Here is a 25013-nt window from a genome sequence, read left to right on the forward strand (position 1 = left end):
GACTTATTAACTCGGAAATGGATTTACACTGTATCGCCTTTCGCGAAAGTTTACTATTGTTTTATGGCTTGTACTTAACTATGTGTTTCAATTGTTGGACTCTCTGAACTTACTCTAATTCCGAGAACGTGGGTGGTTTGCTTCTCCGTTGGGACACATACTCGTAACATGACTAATCACTGTTAGTTGTTAGTGAATAGTTTTCTTAGGATCAACCTGATTGCACACAGAAATAAACAATACCGTTCTAACTTCCCAACAATGTTAGTAGCATTGTTGTGTTTCGGAAGTTGGAGGAGAGTAAATACAAATGAGTAGGTCATCTTCATAGAAACGCAACTCCCCGCTAATCCACGCTAAATTTTGACAGTGTGTGCGTGCGCGCCGCATACGTATTGGCGCGCTCACATACAAACCGCGCTCGGTGCGTTTGAAGATGACCTACTCATTTGTATTTACTCTGGTTGGAGCTAAGATAGGAGGTGTGGTGCGCTAGATGGCGACACAGTAGCTTCTTCTAACAGTCAGTCCTATCGCATCGGCACAGTACCGATCACTGACGTATGTAAACGAAACAGTGCTCGACTCTGAGACGAGCTAAATTACACCATATTGTTGACGATATTGAGTACCCAATTTTTTTAAACACCTTCGCGAAAAATACTTTTTGAACATAGTACATAATTCTGTGGTAATAGAACAGGAATCTATACTCTATACTGATATTATAAATGCGAAAGTAACTCTGTCTGTCTGTCTGTCTCGTTTTCACGCCTAAACCACTGAATTTATTTTGATGAAATTTGGCATAGGGATATTTTTAGTCCCGGGAAAGGACATAGGATAGTTTTTAACCCGGTTTTTGAGACAGGGACGCGCGCGATAAAGTTTTTCTGTGACAGACAAAATTCTACGCGGGCGAAGCCGCGGGCGGAAAGCTCGTAAGGAAATAAGGGCTTTACATCCACAGGTTCCCTTCAAAATATTACCCTGTCAATGGGGCTCTACGTTTGATTAAATATGGGTTTCATAAACCCACATCCACTGTACCTAATTATACTCCAACAAACCAATCTGGCCCACCGTTTGATTTACCGACCATTACCGACTCAGTGCTTATACACGGACAAAACTACCCTCACCACCTGCACAGGCGACTCTCAACCTTGTGTCCAGGGTGTAAGGATGTTAGGGTTGTGTTGGGGACAGTATATTGAAATGGAGAGGTTTAGCAAGAGGTTCTGGTTGATTTAAGGAGTTACGGACTGCGTGGGTTGGTATGTTTTTGGGATCTACTTATTGTATTAATGTAAGTTATGAACTTAGGATCAATTAAAACAGGTTGACTTTATTAAGAAACTCCTTAATAAAAGGACGGTAGCCTCATCATAAGAACAAAATGTAGTAGCATAGGTTTATCTACCACTTTTAAAGAGAGAGAGTGATAGTTTTGCTAAAGGAACTATCTGCTGAACCACAAGGTATTTATAACACTGACTATGATATTATGTGTACGCGTTTTCTAGAGAAGCATCATTTTTGAGAATCTAAGTTCTGCCCGTGGGTTAATCTACGTGTATTTCGCTCTATCATCCAACGAAACTTATACAGACTTAAAAAAGTTTTTGTTAAGTAGTTTCATTAAAGAATAATTTAATTAGAATCCGTTCTCTCACGCTTTCCTGTTGCACCATAACGTAATTCTAATAATAGCATCTCTAATGAGCGCTCTTTGAAGGAAACAAATAAAAAGTCACCTCCTTTACGACATTGTCTTTTCCTCGCTTTGATTTTATTTATTTCATCACAAACCGGGTCGCGGTACAAAGAATGGTTATTTTGCTCATTAGAAATGTATTTTTCTAAGGGGCACTCTGTTTTATGGTTTTAAAACTTGTTCACTTTGAAATATCTCTATCTCAGAAAATAGATATATGGGTCATTGTCAAATTTTGCGCAGGTAAATGTAACTTAAAATCATATTTTTTTCAAAATAAATATATGCTTAGATATTACTTTTTTCTATGTCCTTGTCCGTTAAAACAACTGTATTATTATCTATTACAGTTTGCCGCGATGTTTAACCAATAATTTAAGATTTATTCCAGATTTAATGGATCAGGGTGAAAAAAAATACAACTTTGTTACCATTACGTTTTACCTTTTATTATGAAATTAAACAAGTCAGTCGCAAATATTTTGGGACTAATATTAAACAGCATTATATCTTTTACATATATTTAGAATCATAACAGTCTTTTTTTAAGTTTAACAATCATCAATCTAAACTCTTAAACAACTCTGTTACTTCTTGAATATTAAAATACCTTAAATTCTACTTAATTCCTCCAAATATCTATTTATCAGCAGCTAACTGGAACATAATACTGTAAAAATATGTAATAAATTAACGCATCGCGATATTTGCTATATTATATTGACTAGCTTTTCTTTAAAATCTTACTATGTTCTTTAATCTTTGGGACAGAAAAGTAACAGAGTTGTAACACAGTAACATAGTTGTTATTTTTATTGAATATTATGTAATAATTTGCACTTATTGAGCTTGAGATCCAAATCACTTCATCAAAACATTAACTTATGACTGTAATTTATCAATCAAGAGCTTACTTTCTTATAGATTCCTTATCTTTATAGTAATAAAAATTAGATTTTCTTGGAAGAGTAGCTGAAAATTTGAAATAACTTATTTCTCAAGTTTAACTAAGGGATTATCAAATTGGTAATATACTCTTTTACCTTTGCAGACTTTTTTAGGTTTTGGAACAACGGCAAGCAAATTATCAAAAGCCTCATAGGATAAATCACTTAATTAATTTGAATTTTGTTGCATTATCGTCGATTGCCTTAAAAACATTATTTTAACGTCTTTTTCTTGATTATTTCTACGGCGTTCTCGGGTATCGTCGCTGCTTCTCAGCAGGCGTTAGAGGCATTTTAATAACGTAAATATCCTGTAACAATGAGTTTTTGGGGTTATTAATATTATTTATTATTTCGATTTATTTGTATAAAACAAAGTTACCCATTGCTTGAACTTTTTAAATTGCAACTGATTAAAAAAAAGTAATTTAAACATAATATTTCAGCAAAATTAAAGAATAATATAATGGCATAAGCAACTCTGTTACTTTCTAAACAACTCTGTTACCACACGCTAGTAACAGAGTTGCAGCAACAGAGTGGTAAATTTTACATTCCATCATACACCAGTCAAAAAATAAAGCGTGTAGCAAAATATTTCGTTCACATTTAACACATTTACCCCTTAGACAATATACTGAACGTAAACTAATGAAAAAACATTCATTTACTTACGTGAATAGGTAGGTAACAAAGTGGATGCGCAATAAAAACACGCAGCACGTTCAACACCTTGCGGTCGACTGCCGAGCGACTTACCCCTCCTCCCGATCTAACGAACTCCCACGATGAATGCAGACATCCCACCCAAGATTAAACAATATCCAAAATACCGCCATTTCCATTTTGAGTCGTGAATTAGTTAGTAACATAGTGGTCCAGGTGGTTCCAGATAGTACGTGGGACAAAGTTTAGAAAATTATTTAAAAAGTACATTTTATACTGACTGATTTTAAAACATATTTTATTGAATATTTATAATACTCTGTTTACGATGATAATTTATTTTAACCTTTAACTGGTGACCTGAAGTCAACAGTGCGTATTTGGTGAGGTAACGTCTAAGAGACGTCAAAGAAAAACTAATGTACAAAAAAATTGGCTAACGTAAATTAAGTTTGAGGCCAAGCATTTAGTAAAATATATAGTTATACAAATAATATAAAAAGATGGTTTAAAAAACCAACAGTTTTTGGTACAAAATCAGTCTTTATTTGAGCAAAGTACTTTTCATCAAAAAAAAAAGTTAGAATCCTAAAATGGGCATTCTAGCCCTCAGAAATGCACTTTGGGACCTTCTTATCATTATTTTTAGATTGTTTAGATATTAATCAACAAAACTCAGCTACTAAAGCTATCCTAAGATAAGAAATTAAAAAAACTACAATCATCAAAAATCACTTACTAGAAATGATCACGTCTACAGACATCACAATTTTGCTTGCAGCAATTTAGGCACATAGGTTTATCACAATAGGTTCAAGTGAACCTAGTACGTTTTTTTACATGGCTAGGATAAATGTCACGTGTTCTTTTAACCCCAGGATGGTTTTGGGACGACGCAGAAGTCGGTCTAGGTGGTAATTCATCAACACCAACTAAACGCAGCTCTCGGGGTAGGGTAGTAATTATAAGCCCGGAGTTTCAATTGAGGTATAACTAAAGAGCTATCCAATGATAATAAGAAGCTGCCCCTAGATACCTTGTTAGTATTGTCGCAATCATTGTATAAGACGTCAGAATTTATTTCTGAAAAATATCGACTAAGCTAAGCTATAGAATATGGTCATACATAGGCCAATAAGGATGTTGAATAGTTGAAACACTTTGTTCCACCTCATCCATCAACCCCTCCTATTTCGTTAGGACACTGTTATTCAATGGTGGAGGTGTTGGTTTCGTCTCCAGATTGCTCAGATTTGGTAACATGCTGACTTTCTAAAACGAAGTCAGGATCACCTATATCGTCGTCAAAATTACTGCACTCGTCGTCACTCTCTGTTAGAAGCTCCTATATTATACCTCGCTGACTAAGAACCCTTCTTCTTTTGGCAGACCTCGTTTGTTCATCGTGAGACATTCTATAAAAAATAATACAATACATCACCACCGCTGTGACGTTCCTCAAACACTATGAAGTTGTGTAAACTAACTGTGAGGTGACGAACAACAGACGCATAGGTAGAATACACATTAGCACTGACCTGACGTCTGTGAGACGGCGAAAGCTCCACACAGGCAACACAGGAGACCCTGAGCTCTTGCGCCCCCTACTGAGCGAAAGTGTATGGCAAACGCGGAAGGTACCAAAACGCACGGGGAGAAGCGACAAAAAGGCGGAGAGATAAATAAAAAAAACGAAATGCGGTGTCTGAGAGACGGGCAGGTCACCAGTTAAAGGTTAAGAAGGTTACTATAGTAGAAAATGCAATTATTTGATGTTTATTGTAACGGAATGCTACATGGGACAGGTACAATTTGTAAGGAAAACCTTTCTGTTACCAATAATGACCACTCTGTTACTTTAAAAAAAATTAAAAATATTGAATCTTGAGTCGTTATTCCAATAATGGATGTTCGCTAATGCGATGTATTTTGTATTTAATACATAATTCGTAAAGGATTTTGACATTATCACTAACAAAAAAATAAAAAATGTTGAGGGACACGTTTACCTGCGCAAAATTTGACAATGACCCATATAGTTTATTTAATACTTGGAATACCTAATACCAATATCTCGACGTGGGAAGCTGGGGCGGGCCGCTAATGTTAAAATAATCCCAGAATTATTCAAATAATTCACACAAGAAAAAAAACTGGTGCACACTTTAAAATAACAAGAAAAGGAAAAATAATCACATGATCGTTTTAGCAGCACATGAGACAAGGAGTTATTTCTTGGAAATTGCAACTACACAATGCCAAATGCTTGAGCTTGATTTGTCTTTGTCCACACAGTTCCTAGTATCCACACAAAGGCTTTGAAACTACTGAATAGAATTAATGGTCCTTATTCAGTATCAACCGAATTATCATAGCAATGCAGCGATATTTATTGACTGACTATGTTACTTTTAGCATCGGCAATCGGTGATTTTGTTACTATACTTATTGATGTAGCATCGCGATTTTGCGACTACATACGTTCGGACGTGGTACCAGAATCGCTGATCACCGATGCTAAAAGTGGTTTGTAGTTCTCAGGTCTGTCATGAATTTTGCCAAAAACGGCTAACATTGGCCAAATACAAATCAAGGTAAACTGTGAAATCTTTTGCAGTTACAGTAGGTGTATTTTGTAACAAGAATGTTGTCTACTGTTGACTGTGCGCGTATTACGTCAAATTCTAGGTAATCTATATTGATCGTAGAGCGGAATCCGATACGTCACGTAGTCAAAGCTACAATTACATTGTAATACAAAGGTAGGGATCTATGTTTACATTATATGCTCAGTGTTAGCGGAGCCATAAAGCTTCGTGTTGCTGTTGAAACGTTCTATCGTTGATAGCTACCTATTCTCGTCCTTACCGAGTAGTGCATATGATACTCATCCCGAACCTGCGGTAGCAATCCTGCTGCCACCCTTCCTGAACTTCACACCCCCTCACCCCGTAGGTCCAACGCCTTTCCCCAGTGGTCGCGCTCACTATCGAGGCTTCGGTCCCTGGCTCGAGCTAATCGGACCACATCCTACCCCCCTAGTTATAAGTATCCAAACTAACACTCGCTAAACCTCGCACAGGGCGCCGCCCCTCTCGCGGATACGTAAACTAGTCTCGGGACGCGAACCGGGCGCGTCGCTATTCCTCTCATTGCCATTGGTTTATAATTGTAAAGTACTTGCTCGTAGTAATAATAAACTTAGAGTCAGTGAAGTTAGAATAAGGAACCATTGTGGAACTAGAAATACAAAGTGTCATTGTGTTATTGATTGTGCGTTTCCTTGGTCAAATATCCCTGTAGGCATCCTAGATAGGTACACATCCCTCATCGCAGAAGGCGAACTGGGACTTAGTACGAAACAGCGGGGTGTCAGACTGAGCTAGCTAAGACGCCCCGTTGCAGAGTAAAGAGATACATATTTAGAATTTCTGGGATATGCAGCAGAGGCTGATGCAAGAATTTATACGTAAAGGGTTACTATGCCTTTTTTTTTTCGTCGGGAAATGCTTTGCGCATACCCACTGGTCTATGGGGACGGCCAGTGGGTTATGTGGGACTCTCCCCGCCTACCCACTAAAGGCGGGGCCTACCCACTAAAACCCGACGGTTTCCACCAGAGCCCAAAGAAACGGAGCCGCGAGTTATTGTCCTGGTTGGACATTCGTCCGCAGCTCACGAGCGAGCCTCTCTGGCTTCGAGGGAACCCCCAATCCCCTCCTCCAGTTGTTATTATAGAGGTTTTCTCCTCGCGGCCCTGGTAAAACAGGAGCCCCGGCCCGCCGTAGCGGGTTACGGTCTGCTCTATGCCGCTGCTCGGTCAGCTCTGCTGATCAGAGAAGTACCGAGAGCGGCCCTCCAAAGAATGGGCCCGGGCAAACGCCCCGCCAGCCCCCACCTGTGGGGGTTTTTAAAGATGTCCCCTGCATCGTGGCCCGGGCAAATGCCTCGACGGCCCCCGGCCCACTCAATTGTGGGTTACGGGTTGCCCGACAGGCCCGCCGAGTTGACGAGACCTGCCGCGCAGGTGAGAAGTTAGCCGCCCGCGTGAACAGACCACGTGGACGTTGCCCAGGGTGCACCACGAGGAGGTCCCTCACCATCGCACCCCAGGGGTTACTATGCCTTGCCCAAGGCGCCATCCATCTTCCCATAAATATCAAACGTGACCACTAAGTCATTTTACCATAACAAAATGAAGGATACACCTCCCGATAGCACAACGTAGCAGGAAGGCACTGGACGCAGGCCGCTACCAACCAGGCAACATGGAAAGCATTGTGGGAGGCCTATGTTCAGCAGTGGACGTCCTGTGGCTGAGATGATGATGATGATAATGACACACTTCCCACGCTGGCCAAAAGAGCTGGTGGTCGCATTCTCTCTTACGATATTCACGGAAAGAGTGAAGGTAGTCCTTTTACTCTACCGCAGTGCTTTTCAACTTGCCTCTATAGGGGGGTCGCGAAGCCTTATTAATAGGGGGATTGCGAGAGGTCGTAAAAACTACCACAGTAAAAAAAATTGTTTATAAAGACAGATTTATCCGAAATCTAATTATGCAAATGCATTAAAATGTTGTATGGATCGAAATATTCGGCCCCTACAGACATCTTTATAATATCATAAAATGCATGAAAAAAAGCGATTGTTCGGGGGGTCGCCAAATCTTTTTTCATACTAAGGGGGGGTCGTGTCTCGTGCGCTCTACCGGAACCACACGGCTATCTGACACACCTACAATCCTCGACCCACGTATTTCTCCATACTCTTATAAATTATTTACATTACCTGTATGTATTCGAAACACGCGTAAGTGAGTCAAAGCCGCAAGTTCTGGAGTTGGAGTGGCGAAATTATAAGAGATACCTCACAGCGGTTCCTGCCAATAAAAACTTTGCCTCAATTGCTGAGTGTCCTCGTATAGATCCTGTTTTTAGTGATGTGCAGATTATTGTCGATGAAATTATTATTATTAAGTTTTTCTTGTGGTGGTCAAGTAAATAAAATAAATAAATAAAATGGTACAAAGCTACTACATAGAGCTTATCGATGTATTATTTAACAAAAGTCTTAAGTACCTATAAAATAATATTCAAGACATTACTTATTATTACTTTAACTTTTGATGTGAATTCAAAAACTTCCCAAAAAAAAACTCTAGCTCACTATTAAAAATAATTTAATGAAACACAAGTCTCAGTCAATATTTATTTATTCTTGCGGTTTATTTTAATTGTGTTTCATAACTGATAAGTTGTTTTCCTCCCACGATCGAAACGAAGAAGTAAACAGTCCTTCTCAGTATTGTGTTGATTGATTATTCTTAGTCATTTTATTATACTTTTCGATAAGCACCTAAAATTAACCTTTTTAAGAAAAGTCTCATGCTACTTAGATTTTTATTTCAATCATCATATTCATCATCGTTTCAGCTGAGTCCACTGCTGAACATAGACCTCCCTCAATGACTTTCACATCACACGGTTGGTAGCGGATTATTTAAATAATTTTGTAGTATTATAAAGAGTTGTGTTTTCTGAATTAATTAATATAAAAGTAAAATAAATAAAAATATGCTTTCTCAAAATATCGATATGTTTAGACAGCTCTAGTTTTGAAGTTGACACACTTATGTCTCCAGTGGCTGATTTCTTTCAAGGGTTTGACAAGTTGTTTGTTATTTGACGACCACTTCGAGTTCAAACGTTTGTCAAACGGAATACTTGTTTCCCCACTTTTGTTATAGTCGCTAATTTCGGGGAATTACGCTTTTCGGGGACAAGCCTCTTTATACGTAGTTGGAGTATAGAATAAACAATTAATATAAGATTTAAACCCAAAATAGGAAAAACTTACTTGAAAGCCCAATAAATAAACTGGGTAAACCATAAAATGTGACTTAAAGAAAGCCAATGTTGGGCTCACGCTCATCAACTCACGATCAAAGCTCACCTCTGGGACCAATTGGACCAATTTTTGCGGTTATAAACCAAATAATGATCTCACGTGTCCTCTTAACTGGTGGATAGCGATTAATCCCATTTTAACAGTTTTATAACCATAAAAATTGGCTAAAGCGTAACTACCTGTCGCTTTAAGAAGAGACACTGGATCCTTCTAAAGACATATTTTTGGGTTAAAAACCTTAAATGAAGTTTAGAACTAGGCTTTCAAATGGTACCAATATTGGTGGGAAGTGGGGATGCATATGTTTGAAACTGCTCGTCGCAGGGTGCGATTTATTTGACGCCGAGTGTATTACCATCTCTACTGTAAGAGACACGTTTTAGCCTTTGAGAAGTGTATTCGCTTATTTGTCATTACGACATAGCCTTTTACGACATAGTGGGACTGCACCTATTGTACTTTGCCGGAATCACACATTAAAGGTCATAGCACACTTATCAACCCGGAAAGGGATCAACACCGTATCGCCTTTCACCGCGAGGTGAAGCCTTAACATTACGGTGCGGATAAGTGTGCGTTGCAGTACAGAGTTTTATACAAAGAACTAGCTGCCCGCGACTTCGTATGCGTGGACCCCGTTTTACCCCCTTAGGGGTGGAGTTTTGTAAAATCCTTTCTTAGCGCATGCCTGCGTCATAACATTTACCTGCATGCCAAATTTCAGCCCGATCCGTCCAGTGGTTTGGGCTGTGCGTTGATAGATCACTATGTCAGTCAGTCAGTCACCTTTGAGTTTGTATTTAGATGACTGCACCGACTTGATACGGCTACGATCCGTTTCCGGGTTGATCGGTGTGCTTCGTCCTTAATAAGGTTTTCCCTTACCACTCGGCCACAGAAGTGACGGTGGTTGATAAACCTACTGCTCTATTTTATACTGTGCCAGGAAAGTTCGTTGGAACTTTGCAAAACTATAACCAACTTGATTGTCTGTTCAAATATTTACTGCGATAAAAGTTTAAATTAAACTGCTTCTATCATTTTCAATTTTAAACTAGCCGCGAATGAGACCGTTTGTAGACGTTTACTTATTTAATTGGTGCGGTTAAAATTTACATTTTAACTTTAACTTAAAGTTAACCGCCACTACGAACTTCGTTAAATAGACATGATGTCTCAGTAAATCTGCAAGGCAATTAAGTATTGAATGTAAATTGAGTGCATCAAATTCTACTAACATTATTAATGTAAAAGTTTGTGAGGATATACCTAACTTATGTTTGTAACTCTTTCACGCAAAAACTACTGAATGGTCTTCGATGAAACTTTACTATAATAGTATTATTGTTTACGCCAAAATAACATTATAGGCTATAATTTATAACGATCTGTGAGAAACTGAATTTTGATCGAAGTCGTGGGCAAAAGCTAGTATCAATATACATACTGTGTACAATTATACATAATTATAGTTAGTAGTAGTGGTAGATATAGATAGATACGAGAATCGTATCCTTAAATAAATAATCCCAAACCCACACACTAGAAGACCATCTATTTATTCTTCCTACTTAGTCGCATCATTATCAAAGTATTAAGAGACTTCCAAATCGACGAAACATGAGCCTGCCCTAATACCATTATCCTGAAATAAATACTGATCGGCCAAATTACGAAAACAAAGGCCGATGGCGAAATAATTCGACCTAACACAGGCTGAAGCCGACCTTAAATTGTAGACGAAAGGGTACACTTTCCCTGATGAAAAATGTTTTTCTGGGGTATACTTCTGTTCGGACCGGTATCAATTACTCCTATTAATATACCATTTCACTCATCCACCGAGATTTGAAAGGCAAATAATGGATGGAAAATATTGAGCGCTTTGCAAGTGGCCAGGTGAAGGTAAAATACTATACTAGTAACCTACATTTGGTTAAAAGAAGATAAGTAAAGCGAATGTAATAAAAGTGTTTTAATCTGGCTCATTATCATCATTTCAGCCATAACACGTCCACTGCTGAACATAGGCCTCCCCCAATGACCAATTGTTATGGCGGCCTGCATCCAGCGCCTTCTTCGTCGTCGATCCACCTTGAGGGTGGGCGTCCTGCGCTGTGCTTTCCGGTACGTGGCCGCCACACCAGAACCTTGCTGCCCCATTGGTTGTCAGTTCTGCATACTATGTACCCTGCCTTTTGCCACTTCAGCTTGCTAATCCGTCGGGCTAAGCAACTTTAGTTCGTTTACGGATCTCCTCATTTGGCTGGCAATGTTTAAGCAAAATAATTAGTTCCTCTCCATTGATTCCTCCAAAGCTAATGACGGATATAACGATAAGTATAGGTATTATTTTAAGAAAAATGTTTTATTCTAGAGGCAAATACAATAAGAACATGATAATCGACCTTTATTTAAATATTTAAAAACTGTAAGAATTTGCTACTGTAAAAAACTTCTACTGAAATCTAAAAAAGATAATTTTACTTTACATACTAGTGTTAAAGATCACCTATGTACTTAAATTATCATAACCAGTGTAAGAAGAGCGGGGCCTCCTGCCACAGGTGTATCCATATACTTACTAGGTAGGCCCCAGCCTCAGATTAATGTACCTGCTTGTAAAAGTAAATAAAAAGGATTTTTTTATTATAACCTACTTAGTTTGGAACCTTTTTTTAGAGCTTAGCAAAGCGGAGCGGGCTTTTTAAAGATTTAACGTATTTAAGCGGACACTCCGCAACTCCGAGTAGAAAAATTGACGTTTTTGTGGTAGTGGGTGCTAACGACGTGAGCCAAACTAAGAAGAGATTTACTTAAAAGCGAAACATTCTGGGTTCAAGTCCCACTCCTAGGAGGCAATAGATTTTAAAATTTAACATTATTTTGCTTAAAACATTCCTCCACAAAAACATTTTTATACTTTTTGGCAGTCATTCTTCAATGTCGTTGCGTTAATAAAATATAAGGTCCGTCTCAGAGGACTGCCAGATGTAAGAAGTATCTTGTTTCATAAAAATTGAAGCCATTGTCTAGTTTATTAACGACTGGATGAAGGCCACGTCTAGAAACGGATGGACGGATGGCGAGCTTTGGGAGGTTTTTATAATCATGAATCATAGAGACGAAATGTCTTCAAAATAAATAAATAAAGTGAGTGACTTTCATAATAAATGTATAAAATATTATCGACATAATTTAAATTCCTTGTGGTTTTCCCAAGTAAGTAATTGATTGTAGTCGATAATTTAGATCATCGATAGATGTACAACTCATACTAATAAAGCAAAAGTGATTCTGTCTGTATGTCTGTGTCGCTTTCACGCCTAAACCACTGAACCGATTTTGATGAAATTTAGCATATAGTTTGAGTCCCGGGAAAGGATATAGGATAGTTTTTATCCCGGTTTTTGAAACAGGGATGCGCGCGTTGAAGTTTTTCTGTGACGGACAAAATTTCACGCCGGCGAAGCTGCGGGCGGAAAGCTAGTTCATAATAAAATATTGCATGTCAAAGCTCTAAGACTCAATTATTAAGGTCTTTGCTTTTAATAAAAGCCAAGCCTTTTTCCAATTATTTTCAGATTTTATTAATAGACCTATTTTATTTCTTCTTGTTAGGTATTTAGGGTAGACCGGGGACAATAGTACCATTTTTTGGAAATTGTTCAATATTGAGAAATCTAATGAAATGTAACTTATTCTGTTAGGATGCTGTAAAAACTAGACTCTTAAGCTACAAATTTAAGCATGCAGAGTTGAACTATTATTTCGAATACTTAATGAAAAACGAATTTGAACTGTACGATGTCTCATGTTACAATTGACCCCTACCACGGGTCAGTTGTACCAATAATATATGAGGCAATAAAAGTAGTTATGTTTATCTAATCATCACCTTTATTGGTATTCTGTTCTCTTAATCTCCTACAATCATCAGTCTTTATTAATTGAGATCGAAAATATTTAGGAATAAGTATGAAAAATCAACACTTAAGTTTAAAAACAACACAATCACTTTTCTTCCATAAAAACGAATAAACTAACTGTTTCTACATAATATGCCATCTATTTGGCTCGGATATTGCTTCTGAAACAACAATAAGCATAATAACAATGATAGAAATATCAAAACTGAAAAATCTATTTTTGTATGAGGGTACAATTGACCCCTGGTACAATTGACCCTGATTATTTATACCTACTACTGCTTCGACCTTTTAAGATTTTTTCAAAAGCCTGTTCATAAAGGAATAGATCCGTTGATCCGCGATCCGTACTTTTGACTCTACGCCGAGGCATCTAAAACAAAATGTTCAAATACTTAGTTACTTACTGAATTAAGCTAAAATGTACATATTCAGAAGGGTTTTAGAAACCTATATTAAAACATTTTAAGTAGGCATTTAGGTACTTATATCACCTTTTTATCTACTTATTTAATAAAACACATTAAGTATGTGTCTAATTAATGCTTAATGCATGCAACTATGAATGAGCCTAGACTATATTTTCAGTAGGTAGGTACGCCTGTAATTGTAAAAATATAATTGTAAAAATGTAAAATAACCACGTGAATGTTTTATAATAACTTATCTTATTATAAGTATAGGTACTTTAAAACCAATTTAAAATATTATGTAGTAAGTATAAAATAAGGTTCCGGGGGTTAATTGTACCACGGGGTTGATTGTACCGCTACAATTGACCCCATGGAGACTGGTACAATTGTTCTAAGTAGGTAGTCAAGAGAACTTCACCTAAAATTCAGTCATTTTCACAGTGAATGCCAATAATTCGCTGTCGATACAAAGTTTAGAGCCTGGATAAACTATTGACAACAATACTTTGGTAACAAATAGCATATTAGGCAACTTATGGGCTCATATATTTGACATAAAAACTTACTGCGGCTGGGCAAAAAACAAAAATCCTTCCTGTACACCTTTGTTTCTCAGCACAAGCGCCGCCGACTGGTGAGCGGATGGAAACACAAAAAGCGCATATTCTGACGCTATGCACACAATCTAACGTCGCTTGTATGAAGAAATATCGCCGATGGTACTATTGACCCGTGGTACTATTGTACCCGGTCTCCCCTACTTGGATTTTACTCTCGCATTTTTCGTAGTATTTCATTTCTCGTAAAAATAAAAATTGCAAATTCGCGGTAATGAGCCAAGAGTCCTGACTCTTCTTGACGTATAATGTAAGGTAGGGGAGCGAGGGGCTTGTTGTAACGGGGGTAAGTAGTAACAGGCTCTTTTCACTAGGATCTTAAACGCAATTGACGTATGTCTTTGACTCGATTTAACCTTTAAACCGCGCCGTATCATGTTGCCATAGCTAGTGTCCCGCCGGCCGGCGCAGTGAGCGGAATTGTGCACGTGCTTCATTTTTGCCAGGTAATATAAAATTGTACTGTCGTAAAATTTCGGTTTGCGTTATTATTACTGACTAATTTCAAATGTTCTATATCTTATTTCCATTCAAATTTATCTATCTCTGATAATGTGTAACTGTTTTTATGATTGCTAAATTGTTTAAATAGTTATCTTGATAAATGTTAAAAATCATACCATGGGGTTAGTTGTAACAAAATGCGGGGGCTTGTTGTAACATGTTACAATAACAAGTAAACAAGTAGTGTTTAACTAAATAAGACTGCTTATTACTTAATTTTTAGGTAGGTATTGCTTACTAAAAAAGTGTATCTGTAACAATATCGCATTTATCAATCAATACTACTAGCGCCATCTCGTGGTGTTCGCCTGCATTACCAAGCCTCCGCGGATCACCGTGCTTATTGCAAGATCTATCCAGTCTAGGAAGTGTTTGCGCCGCTCGCCGCTAGATGACACTAGCACATTGAGAGTCGATTTCTACACCGCGGTGTCCAGATTTTTTTTCCCTTAAAGACCTTCCGACGATTATGTTGAATATTGTAAGTTTTGTAAGAAGAAGTAAGCAAGTAAAGTAATAACCTGAGGTTGCATCCGACTGTGACGTTCTTTAGGGGAATCGCAGATTGGGACTTCCGAAGGCGCATTACGAATATTTGCCCCGTGACTCCGCGTCTGTCTCCAACGTCCTGATTGGAATTGGTTGACGGACGGAGCACGCACGCACCATTTTTGTATAATACGCTGGTACTGCGAAGTAAAAGTACACTTTTTGCTACACCCTGGCCTTCTTATTTGGACCCTGCACCCCAAGCTTGTCAGCCGAGAACTTCACACCTTTTATATATCTTCATTTTAGTTATTTTAATTTTCAATTAAAAAAGTGTATTTTCATTTTAGTTATTTTAATTTTCATACAAATCGGATTTTATAAAATTTATTTTGTATGAAAATTAAAATGATGATATCAAATTTCTGACTTCACCATACCATTTATATGCCCATGTTAACATGGGCTAGTGTCGGCTCATAAACCCATTTACCTAACACCCTGTATAATACTTACTTTTAAAAGATGTGAATTTTATTAAAAAACAAGCAAAGAATAAATGATTAAAGGTATTATTGTCGTTTTTTTGGCGTTACTACTTGCCCCGCTAGATGTTACAACTTGCCCCAAGCACGAGGTAAATTGTAACACCGCACTTCTTCTAGAAAATAATTGATTGTAAAATAATGACCAATATTTATGGTATTATTTTTACTTGATTTGGTACAGGAAAAGTTACAGCATCCATCCATCTTTATTTAGTAGACATTTAATCAATAGATCTCAAGATATATTAGTTTTAATGAAAACTGTTACAACAAGCCCCTCGCTCCCCTACTCGACCTATAAGTACGTCATTTGGCATGAAAAGGTCACCGATTTATTTGGTTTGTATATTATTATCGCCTACGCGTATGCCACATTTATTTGTATTCCATTATTTCCATTCCAAGTGAAAGAAAGAAAAGGAAAGATACATTTATTCCAAGTGGGACTTAAGTGATGACTGATTATATTATAATTTTGATGGATTATAGAAACGAGACTTAAAAAGAGGTACAGATTTTAAAGTCTTTATTAAATTCTAGAACGGGGCTATTCCCACTTCTCGTTCCCACCGCTGCAACTCCTGTGTAGCCAGGATCTACAGCTTGACTGCCAATAAAAACCCAACCAGTGAAGGTCAAGTTTGTCAAGAAGAACATGTGAGGAGTTCGAAGTTAAGGTTCGACTTCCCTCCGTTGCAAATTCTAGAACAAATTTATTTAATACGAGTAGGTAAGTTTTTTAGCAGTCTTCAGAATATTTTGGGACCCTATTCAAAATTTCAGGTCATTTGAACCAGTAAATGGGTCAAGGACTTGCGCCAAGTGAAAGTAAAATAAAAGGTGAAAGAGAACTTGTAAAAACAATCACAATTAGCAGAAACCGTATCGATCTCACCCCTTGAGCCTCCAAAACTAACTTCCCCCTGAATTTCTTTCGGCAAACTCGTTTAATCAACCCGCCAAATTGCGCGAATTGCGGCTCGGGACTGATCGGGAGTATTCGGGAATGTTCGGGAATGGCTCGGACGCACCTGGAGCGGCGACGCGATGCGACTCTATTAGTCTTGAAGGGACGTGCCGCTGGGTTAGTTGTCGATAGAATTGTACGAGAATATTTCCTTCATAATAAAAATATTTTAAAGTGATACAACTGATACAAGAGTACATCTTTCAATACTTTTTGCATTATTAATTTGAAACGCCGTATTAAAAAAGTTTAATCAACTCGTATGACCGTATTTGTCATTTTTAACACGAATTAAACACAATAGTATTTTGATTGTTTACTTACATAAATTCCCTTTCTATGATAGTTGATAATATGCATAATAATCTACAAAACCCATGAATTATATTATTTATGATAAAAAAGATGAAATCACAGACAGTCAAGTGGTAGTTTCATAGTTTTTTCATACAAAAAAAAATCTCATATGAAAGTCGTTACGCAACTGACAACAGTCTAAAGTCATCAGGGTAGAATTTTATTGATCCCGTTTTAGAATTTTTAGAACTATTAGATAAAGTTCTAAAAATTTAATTTAAAAATAATCGATACTCGTTTGAAAATTATAAATAACTTGAAAAAATCGAACTGCCTAAGGCGGGAATTGAACCCACGACCTTCCGCTTGCCGAGCGACTGCTCTTCCAATATTTATAATTTTCAAATTAGTTTGCGACGCGTGAATGTTAAATAATCGATACTCGTTAGGGTGCGTGACAGTTTATATAAGTTTATATGATATAAATTCATTTCAATAACGTTCATATTGTATAATAAACGTATGTTATAATAACACTTGATATAATTTTTTAACATATAATGTTTACTTCATATAATAAATCATTTCTAATAATATCATTTCAGATACCAATCACAACGCATAAAGACATTTGATATAAACCTTACTTAATCTAAGACTCATTTGATGTAATTTTGTTTAATATAAATATTATTTCACATAACCATTACTTGTAATAAATATTATTTGTTATACTCTTTAATTGATATAATTTCTGATAGATATAACTTTAAGTATGTTCTTCTTTAGCTTGACTTATAAATGACTTTAGTGACAAAAACGAATCGCCGTAAAACCGACTCCACGTAGTCTTGTCTGCCCTACCCCTAGAGTGTAATTTAGAAGCGCGTAGGCACGGAGGGGCGAGGCGGCCCGCGGGCTGAGGAGCAGGGACGCGGTGTCGAGCGAAAGCCATCTGCGACGATTAGCACGCGAGGGACCGCCAGAGCCCCGCAGTGCCGGAGCCGTGACAGAAGTCTCAAGTTTTAAGTCAAATTTGCATGCTGCATGCCTGCATGCCTGCTTGCTTGCTTGTTTGCCTGCTTGCCTGCTTGCTTGCTTGCTTGCCTGCTTGCTTGCTTGCTTGCCTGCTTGCTTGCTTGCTTGCTTGCTTGCTTGCTTGCTTGCCTGCTTGCTTGCCTGCTTGCTAGCTTGCTTGCCTGCTTGCTTGCCTGCATGCTAGCTTGCTTGCTAGCTTGCTTGCTTGGTCGCTTGCTTGCTTGCTGCATGCAATGCTTATTATAACAAATGAACTTTATATAAAATTATTATTGTTATATGATTTAAGTTTTATAGGAAAAGAATTTTATCTCATTTGATTGTTCGACATTTTATTTTTATATGATTTGAATGTGTTTTGTTTTAAATAGTATACATTGTAAGTTTTATAGAAAATATTCATTATATCAAACCATTTTATATCAGTTAATAGTTATTTGTCTTAAAATTATTCGTTTTAAAATTATATTATTCGTTTATTATAGTAAATAATTATTATATTAAACGATTTTATATAATTTGATGTTATATCCTCTAAGTATTATATGATATGTAGTTATATCATACATTACACACCCTACTCGTTATCGACACCGGCACATCCCTCGCTCGTAGTCGTATCTCAGCAGGCTATCGCTTTGTCCCAATCAGTGGCGATCTCAAGACACTCTGCCCGGGGTCGCTGATAACAGATTACAACCGGTATTCTCTTGGAGGAACCTAGTACCTACTGCAGAAATGTGAGATGTTTCTGTAGCTTTGAATCGTTCTGTTTCGAAACAATTTACTTTGTATTAAGGAACGTAGGTATGTTGTAGATCAAACTATACCTACCTACTAATTGTTCTAGAATTTTCGTTGTAAAATCGCCTGTTAACTATATTGAGAGACCACAATTTTCACTTTAGCTTGACACGCAGACGTCTGTACTGTTGAGAACGATTGTAGAAAAAAAAAAGATTTTATTCATTGTGATGACGTATCTACACATGCCACTGGGTTTGCCGCGGGCTTTTAGACTGCCTTGCCAGTAAAAGATGTGTTGATACGCCATAAGCAAGATTTGGCACTTATGAACAATATGAACATCTTAAAAGGGCAAGAACACCTTAGGGCTCTTTACATGTCTCCTCATGTTTTAGCCCATAGAGTCAAGATTATAGAAATGGCAACCTAATGGCTTAGCACCAATTAGGCATTATTTTCGACCCACAAAAAGTTTTTCAAAATTAAACATCAAAGCAGATTACAGATCCCTGCCTCCATTTTAATATCGACGCAAAAATTACTGCACCGAAAATGATAAAAACGAAGGAAGCTCCGAAAATTACCGAAGAATAAGTATCTTTTTACAACTTAATTAAAGTTCGGAGGACAAAAGCTCGCTCATTACTATACGGCGTCGTAAAGTGAAACGAAACCAAATAAGAAAGAAAATCATCGGTTCCGTACAAAACTAAATATATGTAACTCAAAGGTGACTAAGTGACTGACTGACTGACATAGTGATCTATCAACGCACAGCCCAAACCATTGGACGGATCGCTCGATCGGGCTGAAATTTGGCATGCAGGTAGATGTTATGACGTAGGCATCCGCTAAGAAAGGATTTTACGAAACTCCACCCCTAAGGGGGTAAAACGGGATGTGTAAAAGCACAAGCAAATTCGAACGTTGCACTAAAGTCGAACGTTGTTTAAAATTTAAATAAATATTTGCTTTGTTGCATTTTGATGTCGGCAACTCATGTTGTAGCCAATATTATGGTCTCCTTTTTGTTTGTGCACTTTATAGAAACAGTCACGTCACAGTTTGCTTGGATACATTACAAGTAATTTTGATAAGTATGTTTGGGCTACGAAAATGAGAATCTCTATAAATGTGCCACTTGCGAATCAAGTAGAAAAGTTTATCTTCAGTTTTTAAATTAGAACCCCAACTACACGGATCCCCAAAACCAGCATTTGTCATTAGGAAGGTAACGAAGCGTCGGCTGCATAGTCTCTTAAAATATCTAGGATATTACACAAATTCACTTAGGGTTGTTTTACCATCACGACCATATTATTATAATATTACTTAGGCTGGGTTGCACCATCTTATTTTAACTTTGACAAACGTCAAAAATATGTCAAACTCCATACAAAAAACACCGGTTATCGTCAAAGTTACGGTCTTTAGGTGGTGCAAGTCAGCCTTAGACGACCCGACAGCATAGTGCTTAGGCGAATTGTCTCGGTTGTAGGGTCGAGTCCAGCAGCAGTAGCAGTCATGATAATATTATCATATCGATGAATGTATGGGCTTATCAGGTAAAATCGATAAAAAAAGCTCGATAAAAGCTTATTCCGGCGCGTATCCTAGAAAATATCTTAATAAAGTTGTCTGTGTGCGTTTTTTTACCAAATTTACCTCAATTTTTATTTAATCGGTTCCCTAATCATTTTATTAAATGATTAGGGAACCGATTAAATAAAAATTAAAAAACCGATTACCGACCGAAATTAAATAAAAACCGATTAAAAAAAAGACTTATTAGTCACACATTTTTGTTTAACCACTATTACGTTATGACAAAATAAAAATAAATATATTGGGCACAAAATTATCTTATTAGATCTATATTACCTAAACGGAAATTCTCTATCTATCTATCAATGAGTAAGTAGTTTCTAGTAAGGCTTTTCTTACAATACTCAGTACTAATGACCGTAACATACTAATTATATTACACTCAATGGCAACGTTAGTACAATGTGCTCATTAGGACATATCTATCCGGGATCGGTTTCATTAAGCATCACTTAGCCTTAGATTCGGGGTATCGGATGAGATAATCAATCGATTAATTAGGCGTGATAATTATATTAATTAACCATTCGTAATTAATCTAGAATGCTATGTAGTAACTAGCCAAATATGAGGAGGCTAGCTTTTGCATGTGGCTTTGTCCGTAACTTAACAAGAGTGAAATACATAACTTCGTCAATAATAAGTTATTCTGATGTATAAAAAAACTGTTTACTAAAGTTTCATCAAAATCCGTTCAGTGGTTTTTGAGTGAAAGATCAATAAACATCCTAACAACCTCACAAACTTTCTCATTTAAAATATTAGTAGCATGAATAATAGGAGTCTCATAGTCCAGCAGTGGACTGTAAAGGGCTGTTGATGATGATGAATAAATATTTGTCACCGGTTTTTGCCGTCGACTTTGGCTCCTGCGGTGAAGACTAAAAAACTGATTTGATGATGAAGTTGAATTCTAGAAAGTGTGATTCTATATTAATTTTATGTTAATAAATACGACAATGTGAGTGTGAGGAGCTTAGGAAGTTTGACCATTCACTGGGTGGTCAAATAAAAAGTGATTTTCTTTAACTGGAATCCAATAATCCGCCGTTATTAATAAGTTAGGTGTCTTCTACCCTCGAGTTTATCTTACCATCCACTCCCAATAATCACGAACATAACGCGTTCCCATTTAAAAAGGCGCAGTTAAACTCCGTCAACCCAATTCGGTTTCGCGTTAAAAATTTACAACTTTCCCAACCTCGTGTCCTGTATGTAATTCTTTTACAGCTTATAAACTTTTAGTGGCCACTTTATAGCTGAAATCGTGGCTTTTACGCCTACCACAGATGCACAGTGAAGAGAGGGTAAGTAGGTTTGTTCTAAACTTGGGGCTTTGTCATCTAATGAATACAAATATCGGCCACGACTCTCCAAAAGAAGGCTGGCGTTATTAGACCACGATCATCATTTGAACACGTTTTGACTTTGCTTTGACTTTAATCTTCTGACATTGCGAATGTCACAATGCAATGCGGTGATAATTGCTAACCATTAGGACACTATCATCCGTATTTACAAACAATACAATGAGGTCTCACAGTGCGCGTAAAAGCACAAGGTCACACACGAACCAATCACAGAGCTCTATTAAACGCTGTGTGTTCGATTAGCTGCTTCACTTAGGCAAGTATCGTTTGTGAATACGGCTGTATATCGTCCTCGGATGTCTATGAAAAACTAAGATTGATTCTTACCTATGTTGTATCACAAGTATGCTTACACGTCGTTATACACAAATTCTAGTTTTTATTGACAATGAGAATAGACCCTAGGATGTATGAGTAGTTAATCAATCAATAATTAAGCCAAACTAAATCTGGTCTTGTATGGATACCTAGCAGCTAAAAAATAGCCTACTATTTATATTTTCACTGTGGCAAAGTTCTTAGCGAGTTTTGTAAGGATTTGGTTTAATGTCGCCATCACGGAGGGAATTTCCATTGCTTGACTCCGAGGGAGGAGACCGCGGACACATTCCCATTGCGATTCCAATAATAATGGACTTTATTATGTGTTGAAGAGGGTTTTTAATGAGATTTTTTGCCACTTCTCAGCACCAGCCTATATGTTGTCCGGAAGTGGTGGTAAGGCAAACTATACTGGGACGTGTATAAGTGCCTAAGAAAGAACCTATGTAAGTGGGTTAAAAGAATTTGATTTCATGTGACCAACTGGTAGATAGTCACAATGAGTAAAGTGATAATAAATGTTTGTATTTTTTCAACAATTACCTTAAATCATGCTCACTGGTATACCGACCTCCTTGGTACAATAAATACTCATGTCATATCATCTAGGTTATGTAAATAAATAAATAAATAATAATAATAAATTATAGTAGGATCTTAGTATGATCGATCAGAAACTAATATTTCACTGTATTTTTACGTTAATGAAAGAAAGAAAGAAAGAAAGAAAATATTTTATTTGGCCCAACATATTAAATTATTACAGTAAACAGTTTACAGTACTTGCACATTTGTGGACCAAAATGGCATCCGCTCAGCATTGTGTCCTGCTCTGAGGTAGACCCAGAACAGGACGCTGTTATTCTGCGGAGGCCACTTTTTTAAAAGAGCGTCACATTGGACGCCATAAACATTGGCATTTTTATTTTAAAATTATATAAACTTATACAAAGCTTCAACGATTACATAAATTTGTAGGTGTGTGTGCTAGCTGTGTGTGTTAGGTGAGTGTGTTAGGTGTATGTGTTAGGTGTGTGTGTTGGGTGTATGTGGCTTGTGTGTGTGTCAACAGAAAGTGCTAGATGTGTCAAAAAGTTATGTTTGTGTAATAAAGGGAAGAGATGCAGAACAACTACTCAGGCAATAGACATTTGTTCACACAATCGATTACTGCTACAACCAGACTAGGAATAATCTAAGTGAGACACTCTTCATTGAAATATACCCGATGAATTCCCGGAATTAATGTAGGTAAAAGCCGGGAAAACTTGCTATTTCCCGGGATTACGGGACGCTAACGCGGGCAGCCCTATCATCTCCTTTGACAGTTGGAGGGCGTCGGCAAATTATCCGTAACGCACTCTTAGAGAGATTTAAGTGGAAAGTGCAAATCTTTTATCAAGAACCTATTTATACCATAGAAAATGAAGGTAAAAGTTAGTACTTCGTAGGAACTTGATACTTGGAAACTTATTTTTATGGCCACGCTTCCGGGAAGTCCGCGTTTAGTCTCCCGGAGTTACCCGGTGAAGTTTTTAATTTTCCAGCTAAACCAAAATAATCTGTAATGATGCGGTTAATTACTCGACCGTAGTTAATTGACTTTTTTTTTATTCATAACAAGGCGGGTATTTGACCACAATCGCACCTGGTGTTAAGTGGGATGCAGTCTAGGATGGTACATATCTGCCCTGCAAGTGCCTATTCACTCTCGCCTTGAAAAGACCCGGATTATAGTCTTCGGGAAAAACAGCAGCAGACAACAAATTCCATGGATAATTTGGCGTGTACCAATAGGCGATAACACTAAAATATTAGCGGAAGAATGGTGGAGCGCGTCTTCATGGAAGAAACGATCTATAATCTTTTTTACAATTTTCAAGAGATAAGATAAACATTTGTAAAATCCAAAGCAAATCCTCAGAAACTCCACGTCCAATGAACAGACCCAAAGAAAAAAATGGAAATGGAGAAAAACGCAACGATTTATCGGCATATTACGTTTTAGGCATGATAATAAAACGCGATAAAAATAAAGCTCACGCACTAAGAAATACACAACGGCAGGGAAACACAAAGGGAAAGAACGAAAGAAAAATGTTGTTCAGCAAAAAACATTCGCGAATTTCATAAGATTCGGGCTCCGCTCGGATTTGACCTATTGTTTGAAACAACTTTTGGATTATTTCACGATTCTGCGATGGACATTGCTGATTTTGTGATTTCTACTTAGTATTGTGACTTTTTTGATCGTTTAGTCATTGATTGAAAGATGAGTTCCGTATTTTTAAGCTTTTTAGAGGTGTTCGTGGCCAATCAAATCTTTTAAGCTAAGCTTCCTACTTTACTACTTATCCTAAAACTTCTGATAAGCAATCACTTTAATGTAGGTTTTGTTTTCAATAAACGTTCATTTGTTCTAATCCCATATAGATCGCTAAAACATCGCTGTCTGTGACCGCGAATTAGTGCTGTTCGATAACGCAGCGTAGGACTTCCACCCACAAGGTGGACCGACGACATCATAAAGGTAGCAAGAAGGCGCTAGATGCAGGGCGCTACCAACCGGACAACATGGAAAGCATAGGCCTATGTTCAGCAGTTGACGTCTTATGGCTGAGATGATGATGATGATGATGAGTGCTGTTCGATCCTAAGTAACATACCCATGCATAATCGAGTAAATTTCCATATTCACCACTCAACCACAAACACTGCATCCCCATCACTTCACACTTTCCCAAAACAAACTCCTCATTTGTCTCTCCATAGCCCACGTAACCCTAGAACGCTACTCCGAAACGCATCTTACGAAGTTTCGAGTCTATCTGTCACCGTCACTCATCCCAGCATCTTACTTTGCGTGAACGTGATGACAACATTCGAAAAATCGAAACGTTTTTCGAAGTAACCCTGCTCCGATCGGCA

The 25013-nt window shown here is 37.5% G+C and overlaps 1 protein-coding gene across 1 annotated transcript in view; it reads left to right on the forward strand.

Moving 5' to 3' along the window:
* LOC135084047 (uncharacterized) overlaps window positions 1-25013 on the forward strand; it is a 268129-nt gene that overhangs the window by 210847 nt on the left and 32269 nt on the right. The window lies entirely within an intron of this gene.

Source organism: Ostrinia nubilalis, chromosome 25 (assembly GCF_963855985.1).
Source record: "Ostrinia nubilalis chromosome 25, ilOstNubi1.1, whole genome shotgun sequence".
NCBI lineage: Eukaryota > Metazoa > Arthropoda > Insecta > Lepidoptera > Crambidae > Ostrinia > Ostrinia nubilalis.